General features: G+C 47.1%; 1 protein-coding gene across 3 annotated transcripts in view; it reads right to left on the minus strand.

The window, feature by feature from the left end:
- The window catches only part of adarb1b (adenosine deaminase RNA specific B1b), a 162,702-nt gene extending 154,570 nt beyond the window's left edge, over nucleotides 1-8,132 (minus strand). For all 3 annotated transcript variants that reach the window (XM_066686135.1, XM_066686134.1, XM_066686133.1), the window contains exon 1: nucleotides 7,982-8,132. The gene's annotated coding sequence lies outside the window, so the exon portion shown is untranslated. The remainder of the gene's footprint in view (nucleotides 1-7,981) is intronic.
- Nucleotides 8,133-8,408: the final 276 nt, after the last annotated feature.

Consider the following 8,408-nt stretch of genomic DNA (forward strand, 5'->3'; position numbering starts at 1 on the left):
GCCTTTCATGGGGTGCTTGTCTTGCAAAGCTGTGACCATACGTTCACCCCGTCTCTACGGGATTAAGGGGAAGGAGATATTAGAGTCAGCCTGGTGGACAGCCAGACGAGTCTTTCTGTTGGTTCTGTCCCTGGGAAGTCAGTGGCCCAAGCTATTGCGACCCTTTGACCTTGCCGTGAGAGCCATGTAGGCCAGTGCTGGCTGAGGCAGGCTGTATCGACAGCCACATGAGGGGAGAGGGAGGGCAGGCTAGAAAACTGATGAACGAGGGAAGAGCAGATGGCTGCACTGACTCCAGCAGAACAAAGCTCCCAGGGAATCCACCATTGGCCAATCACAGAGCGGAGGAGAGGGAAAAAAACGCCCAGATGCTCTTTTCGGCCTCCAGTGCCTCTGAGAGAGAGCAAAGACGGCAAGAGCGAGGTGGATAGCATCGCGGTATTCGTGTGTGTAGGAGTGTGTGTTCTAATCAGCATGTGCATGGGCCTGCAGGTTTATTTTTAATCATCATCAAACCGCAGAGAGTAAACAAACAAGGAGGTCAAAGTCCATCATTTAGGGAGCCAATCAAGCAGTCATCACGGAGAATCTGGCTGGACGAAGAGACAGAAACCGCAGCCTTATGAATACCACTTGGGATCTGGGCTTATTATGAAACCAAACAACAGAGTGGAAACTCTTTATCCCACTTTCACTCACAATCTGCTTCACTTCTGCTTGGGTGGGAAAGGCAACAAAAATACGGCTCAATCCTGCTTAAATAATTCACCCGTCTGAATGTTAAACATTCCACAAACCAAGATTTCCAACTATTTAGCCACAGAATCCTTTCAAATAGCATGTGATGGTATGCAGGGCTAACGGTTTTATTAATGACATAACTCCTAACTCTCTTTTAGAGCACTTTCAGAGCAGAACCACAGCGATATACTGATGTCTTTTGATGACTGCTTCGAGCAGAGACAGAGGAAGCCTAGCATGTCTGACCGAGCCACTTTGTTTTTTTTACTCATTTACTGACACGTGGGTTTCATAAACAACACATTAGACCAGTGTGCCTCCAGCATTCAAACAACCTGGAGAGCTCGCAAATGGTGAGGAAACGTCTGAATTGTATAATACATGTTTTTTATTATTATTATTATTACAACCATGAGCATCACCTTTAACTAGGAATGACATTTTATTTACAATCCAAAACGAACAAGCGTGCACACATCTGCTGGGGTTTATACGTTGGCAAGGACAAAAAGAGTACATTTTTAACAGCCAGAAGGTGCCTCCTGCCATGAATGTTCACATTTTACACTTGCATTCCAACCACAATAACCCACCCTGAAATTCCCCTTTAAAGTTAACTTCAGTCGTGTTCATTTTTATTCTCACTTACATCGGAGCTGCTGGAGTATCAGTGTTATGTTTCTCATCCTGCCTTGGATGTCCTGGTTTTATTCATAGGCCTTTTCTATTCTCTTCCAGATTCAATTCAAGCAGCGGCTTTGATGCACTCTCTCTCTCTCACAGACGACACAGAGCTGGGTGCTTGTCCCATTATGTTATCTCAGACGTATATGGAGGCTCAGCTCTGTGTGCGCAAGGCTGGGGTGAAGTGTGGAGCTGACGCTGAGCAAAAGCTCTTCCCAGTGGTGCTTAGATTCACGCAACATGCTCACCGAGGCTTTATGAGTGAAGCTGAACCACTGACAGGTACATTACCCTTGGTGAAATAAGTGCATTCCTCACACGAAAAATGTGCATTTCATGGCAGTGCAGAAAACCCAGAGCCGTAGTTTATGGATATAGCGACGCATGAGCCGAACCAAACCCTCTGGAGATCTGGCGACAGGTGAATTTCAGCTTCCCACAGTGACTCATCGCCGGGGAAGGAAAAGAACAACCTGCATACAGAATCATAAATCAACACGTTCGTTGCAGGGATGTAGTGGGCTCTTCCAACTCCCCGAGAGAGTTCCATCTGCCGTTTTATTCACGCCCTACCCCCGGCCCATAAACCCCCTCTCAGGACCTGAAGTCACTCGCTGCTCCCTTGCGTCATATAACGGACCGAGACGTCTGCCTATCGGTCCTGAGCCAATAGGTCTTTGGTGCAGGGAAATTAGTATGTGCCATGTATCAGACCACTTCAGAAAGAGTGGATGCCAAAGGGGGTAACAGTCAAGGTCTCAGAATTGCTACAAGAACGTGCACTCAATAAACCATCATTTAGCAACAAATTACCCGTCCGCACTCAAGTCTGGTACAAAATGACGAGAGGCATGTTACGCAGCTCATCATCGCAGTGACTAAACACTGCGGCATACAGCACATGACCTCTGAGTGCTGTAAAACAATGACAAGAGAAACGACTGCCCCTGCGTTCGACGCCGTCTGCAGCGGAAAGCATCTCGTCCCTGCAAGGTGCGAGAGGAGATACATGCCTGGACTCATCCCAGCAGGGGCCTGACGACAAAGACTTCAAGCCCAAATCTCAACAGAGAGCGAAAGCAGCCGAAGTTCAGGGATCTCAAGAGATCGGTGCCCAAGGCAACACTGGAGGAAAAAGTCGTTCCAGTCCCAAAACTGTTGTTTTGTTTGAAAAGCATCACTTAATGGACTACAGCTCAGCGGAGGGAGCAAATTCCCCAAACTCATTAGTTGTAATAAACATGATTTGTACATCTTCCAATAAAAAAAGAACAAATATGGGGGATGGTAGGGGGTGTTCTAGTGGATATTTCAGCAAAATAACCATAGCAGGGCACTGAAAAATAAAAAGACCTTAGTAGGGCACTGGCAAGATTAAGAAAGGAACACTGTTAACAAAGGCAAATTGCACTGAAGTTACTGCAGTTGTTTATTTCCCCACAGCCTTCAGTTGTTTATTTCCCAACTGCATTCCAAAGAACTTGCGAATATTTAAGATGAAGGGAGGACTGACTTTGCCAGAGGGTCCGACCTGCATCAAGACAGGATGGCGTCCATATTGTGACCCTCCAATCGGTGCAAATAAACTACTAAGCTCTCACCAGCACTTGACGGATACAGACTTTGTCATCTGTGTTAGCCTGTTTTTTTTTTTTATTCCATCAAGGGTCCATTCGTCTTGCAGAGGTTATGAAACAGGTTATAAAATGCAAGTCTGCAGCATCGTGTCCCCTACACCGCGAGCGGACGGCTGATTCTGTCCTCTGTGAAATCTTAAGGCCTTAAGGCTGCTCCAAATGAAATTATGCAACAGAAATCAACATTAAAAAAGGTCTGGGTATGAATAATGGCCGTAACCCGCGGGAGGAGCGTGAGCTTTGTGAGGAAGAGATGGGGAAACAGGGATGTGAATCTTGCAGTCTTTTCATCGCCAGGCAAATAGAGAATCTCCTTCTGTCCCTTCTCCCATCCCACTCTGCTCCGAGCGAATAAACAGACAACAATGTACTCCGGTCTCCAGCAGAACCCCACTGAAAGGCCAATACTTCCAGTCCAATAAATCTACACTTAAAACTTATTTACTGTAATTCTAGTTTAGGTGACACTTTCCAAACATTTTCTGGAGCACCATAAATGGAAAGGATATGAGCAAAGAACCAAGCTCTGCCTTTCACTTGCCTCTTAACTGTGTGTGACTTGATGCAGACCAACACACCTCTGCTGCAAACGACAGCCTCCACTTCCACTAATTAAACTGCAATTCATTCGGTGTGAGTAGCCAATAACATATTAATTACAAAAGGCCAGTTCAGCAGAAAGTGTCTGCTTTTAAAACTGTAAATGATTTTCCCAGCACTTGCAAAAGTAACAAGTCTAAACAACCTGGGGGTGGTGTGGGGAGGTCATTTAAACAAACGGATACCAGAAGTCATCTTAGCATTTACCTTCTGTTTGGGAATTTGAAAAAAATAAAAAAGTGTCAAATAAGTTAATGGTAACACTCAGACTTTTTTTAAAGCTAAGGACTTATTCTAGAAGTGAAAGTTAAGGGTGTGAAAAAGACCACCAAAAAAAAGAAAATACAGTTTTGAAAATCTCTATTCCACTGCTTATTATAAGAGGCCAAAAGAGAACATAGGCTCTCAGTGTAATTACGATAGAGTCAGCATACTTTGGGGGTTACAAAAGTACAGCCATTTAGAAACAGTAATTATATATATAACTGTAAAGCTCGCTGGGATGCTGAGCTTTCTGAAGGTGTTCTGGGCTTAATTCTGCAAAACACTGATGAGGAGAAGTGCCTACCTGATGACCCTTGCAAAGAGCTAGCGATACAATGGGTGGGTGGTTACTCATGGACTGGGCAAGAATACACACTGGAGGGGGCACCAGTCCTTCACAGGGCGACACACTCACTCACACATTCACACCTACGGACACTTTTGAGTCGCTAATCCACCTACCAACGTGTGTTTTTGGACTGTGGGAGGAAACCGGAGCACCCAGAGGAAACCCACGCAGACACAGGGAGAACACACCAACTCCTCACAGACAGTCACCCGGAGGAAACCCACGCAGACACAGAGAGAACACACCGCACTCCTCACAGACAGTCACCTGGAGGAAACCCACGCAGACACAGAGAGAACACACCACACTCCTCACAGACAGTCACCCGGAGTAAACCCACACAGACACAGGGAGAACACACCACACTCCTCACAGACAGTCACCCGGAGGAAACCCACACAGACACAGAGAGAACACACCTCACAGACAGTCACCTGTAGCAGGACTCGAACCCACAACCCCCAGGACCCAGGAGCTGTGTGACAGTGACACTCCCTGCTGCGCCACCATGCGTCCCCTAAAGCATTACAACCACAAGATGCACCTTGCTTTTGGAGACCAATAATACGTATCAAAGAACCAAAATAAACAGGGACTTATTCCCCAATGGAGTCATACCCAATAATTGACCGAATAAATTCAGGAATCCTTTAGCAGCTGCGTGAGTTTCAAATCATACTATTCTCTCTGTCTTTCAGCAACAAGCCAAGCTCTCTTCCTCCCACGTCCCCCTTATTTCAACCTGCTAAATATTACAGAGGATAATATTTGGAGAAGAGAATAATGGATAGATCAAAAAAAAAAAGCCTATAAAAGCCTGAAGGGGTAGAGAGTTTTTGCCTGAAACGCTGCTTAAGCGACACGTCGAAGCCTGCGGCCCAGTGCTGCGTTCATTATTTCAGTGCATCACACCATACATTAAGTTATTGTATTTACTACTGCTGCTGCTCATAATTCAGCAGGCCCCTGGGGACATAACATAATAACATTAGTGCTGGTAGCTTTCACTGCAGTAATTGTCATAATATTCATTCTGAGTTAACTTGGAAAATCATCATTTCAAAATAAGCCACAGAGCTCCCAGAGGCATGACGTTATTATAAGCGAATAAACACAGTGAGAGACAATGATATCTTCCTGTCTGTCCATCTGTCTATATGTTCCCATACGTCACCATCACAGCAAAAGCTCACATGTCCATGGTTGTTGTTTGCACATTCACTTGTCCCTTGTATTGAATCTATTAAAATCATCACTGAGGCATGGGCACGTTTCTCCATGTTGTCTCTGTGCCATACAGCAGCACCAACGGGCCACACAAACTGCTTCATTAAGGATTATATCTAATTTGACATGTCGGGTGCAACACCCCCTCCCCCTCCCCCCTGAGAGAATAAAAACCCATACCCAACTACAACCAACCTTCAACTCTGAACTCTACCTTTAATGAAACGTCCAGAGCGTAGAGTAGGTAGCGTGTGCCCTTGGGCTCAATTTCTCTCTGTTACCCGAGCGCAGTAATACCCCCACGTCGGGCGGTCACAACCGATTAACTGATGTGTGGTACATATACACAGGGCTGCAGCCCAAACAAGCTGTTAACGAGCTCGCTGTGATACTGTCTGACAGACCCAAGGCTACAAGGCCAAGCCAGGCTCTTTAGAACGGCCGGGATTATGAGATGAGCCATAACCGTTCGCGCGGGCTGATCCAGCACGGCATCACAGCGTTTAGAGCTGGCTGTCGGGCGCTTACTGCGCTTCTCAGCGGGATATAAACAAACAGCACAACAGATGTAACAGCAGGAAGCTAACCAAGCCACGAACGTGCATTGTCCAGCCAGGCCAGCCCCTCAGGCGGCGTGGAGTAGCGGCCTTTGTCTCAGGAGTGAATCGAGCAGCTAATGTACAAGCTGTCGGCTGAAAGCGAGACGGTGGAGTGTAATAACAAATGCCGAGCGACAACACAGAGGCCTCGGCGGTCAGACACACGAAACCGCACTGAGAAAGTCTGGGCAGTGCCGACGCCAAGATTTGAAACCAGAACTTGACAGGGGTGGGAGCTGAGGTTTTAACTCGACAGTAGATGGCTTCGTTCCATGATTCGGTTCTCTGTGCTACGACGACGTCTAGTTCGTTGTCATTGGAAATGACGGCTCTGTAACGATGTGCACGGCGGCATCTTTATTAAACTCCAACGTGAGGCCAACACGCTCAGGGCGCATGTAAAGACAGCACCGTGTGATGGTGTCTGAAGTGAGTGACGTGAGCAGTAACGCAGCGCAGCATCCTGCCAGCCCTCAGCCACAGAGCTCTTTAACGCGAGGCTCTGAGAACTCTCGGGACGGGGCCGCGTACGGATCTTATACCCGAGCTCCGTTTCTACGCCACAGCCTTGAAGCTTTAACATTTAACACACCAGCAGTCAGGTCCTGCCTCTCCACGCCGTCCAGCAGAGTTGAGAATGAGGACAGGCAGAAGAGGGCAAAAAAGAAATGCTGCAGTTAGAGGCATCACTGTTATTACAGCACATTTAACACAGTGGTTCATCCTCATTCTCACTAACTCTTGTTATTATTATTATTATTATTATCATTTCCAGTGATGTATAATCTGAGCGAGGGCGTTTACAAACAATACACACCTAATTACACAGTGGTCTTCAACAAATATGCTCACTATAAATACAGCAGGGCCAACAACAATAAGAAAAGCATGGGTTCTGACCCAAACTATGAGCACTTTCTTGCATAATTACACATTTAATCACTGCAAGTGACGTACACACCTTAAAAACTCAGAAAATACACTGTGTACATCACTTTTAAAAAAGGGCCTATAGCAAAGTGAATGCAGTGTCCACTTAAACTCAGTAAAACTATGTAACACAGTGTGTCAATGCACATAGAACGTTGCTTGTGATGGTGTTATATACACAGTGCATTTAAAAACGGCATGGACCTTCCATTTGAACGTGTAAACACTGCATTTAAAGTTTGAGCTCTGCAGCAGCGCGCACCTGCGGGAAAACCTCGTGTAAATGTAACTGCACCAGACTGTGCCTCTGCTGCTGCTTAAGAGCGCGTGTGAACGCTACGTTTAACGTGCAATCAGGGTGCGTTTCATTACAGCACCTGAGGGGTGTTTTCACTGCTGCATGCTCGGAATCGTGAGCGCGAGCGAGGCCGCGAGACTCCCACGGCGACGTGGTTTGCAGTCACACACACACAGTCGTCAGGTCGGTTTCACTATACTTGTGAGTACTTCTACAGACTCCGTGATGTCGCTGTGTAACACCTACCCTTCCACTAAACTCTCCCACTACACACACACACACACACACACACACACAGGGCCTCGCAGGAGGAGCTGCATTATGACAGCGCGCGGGCCACAACACACACCGTACCGCACAGATGGGGGCAGATCTGTGTCATTACGGGGGATGAACGGGGAAATCCGACCAAACACGAAACACACCGCGGCAGCGGAGGAGGAGGCACGCGCGTTCACGCTCACGGAGCAACGCACTCCTCGGTTGGTTGGTGAACAGACGCAAAGCTGTGGCGTGCTTAGTTCTCGGGAACGGGAAAATGAAGATACAGAGAGAGAGAGAGTTACATAAACGAGAGCTCTCCCGGAACACAGGCGAAAAATAACGCGTGAAAGCGGCGCGGAGAAGCCCGGATAAAGGCGGAGATACTCACTGCGGACAGCGGGAACCGGCGGGGAGTCGCGCTCGAGCTCACGGCTGAAGAGAAAACACACCGGCCTCCATCAGCACGAAGTTCAATAAAGCGCTGCTGAGAGGAAACCAGACTGAACTACACACTCTCTCTATCTCACACTCATACACACACCGGGGTCGCTCAACAGCACAGAGGCACGTGGTCGGAAAACCCCATCTGATTGGCTCTTCGTACAGTCGAGAACGCCCACGAGCACAGAGCCCGGATTGGAGGCTCGAGGCGCAGGAGCGAATCTGATTGGTCAGAGACAAATGAATCAATATATAACTTCTTAAATATCAAACAAAAATCAAAATTCTTGGAAAAATAAAACATACAGAAGCAAATAATGCCACCTCAAACGCAAAACACGTGATTCAAACGTTATGATTTAACCAGTTCGGTA

Source organism: Hoplias malabaricus, chromosome 12 (genome assembly GCF_029633855.1).
Source record: "Hoplias malabaricus isolate fHopMal1 chromosome 12, fHopMal1.hap1, whole genome shotgun sequence".
Lineage (NCBI taxonomy): Eukaryota > Metazoa > Chordata > Actinopteri > Characiformes > Erythrinidae > Hoplias > Hoplias malabaricus.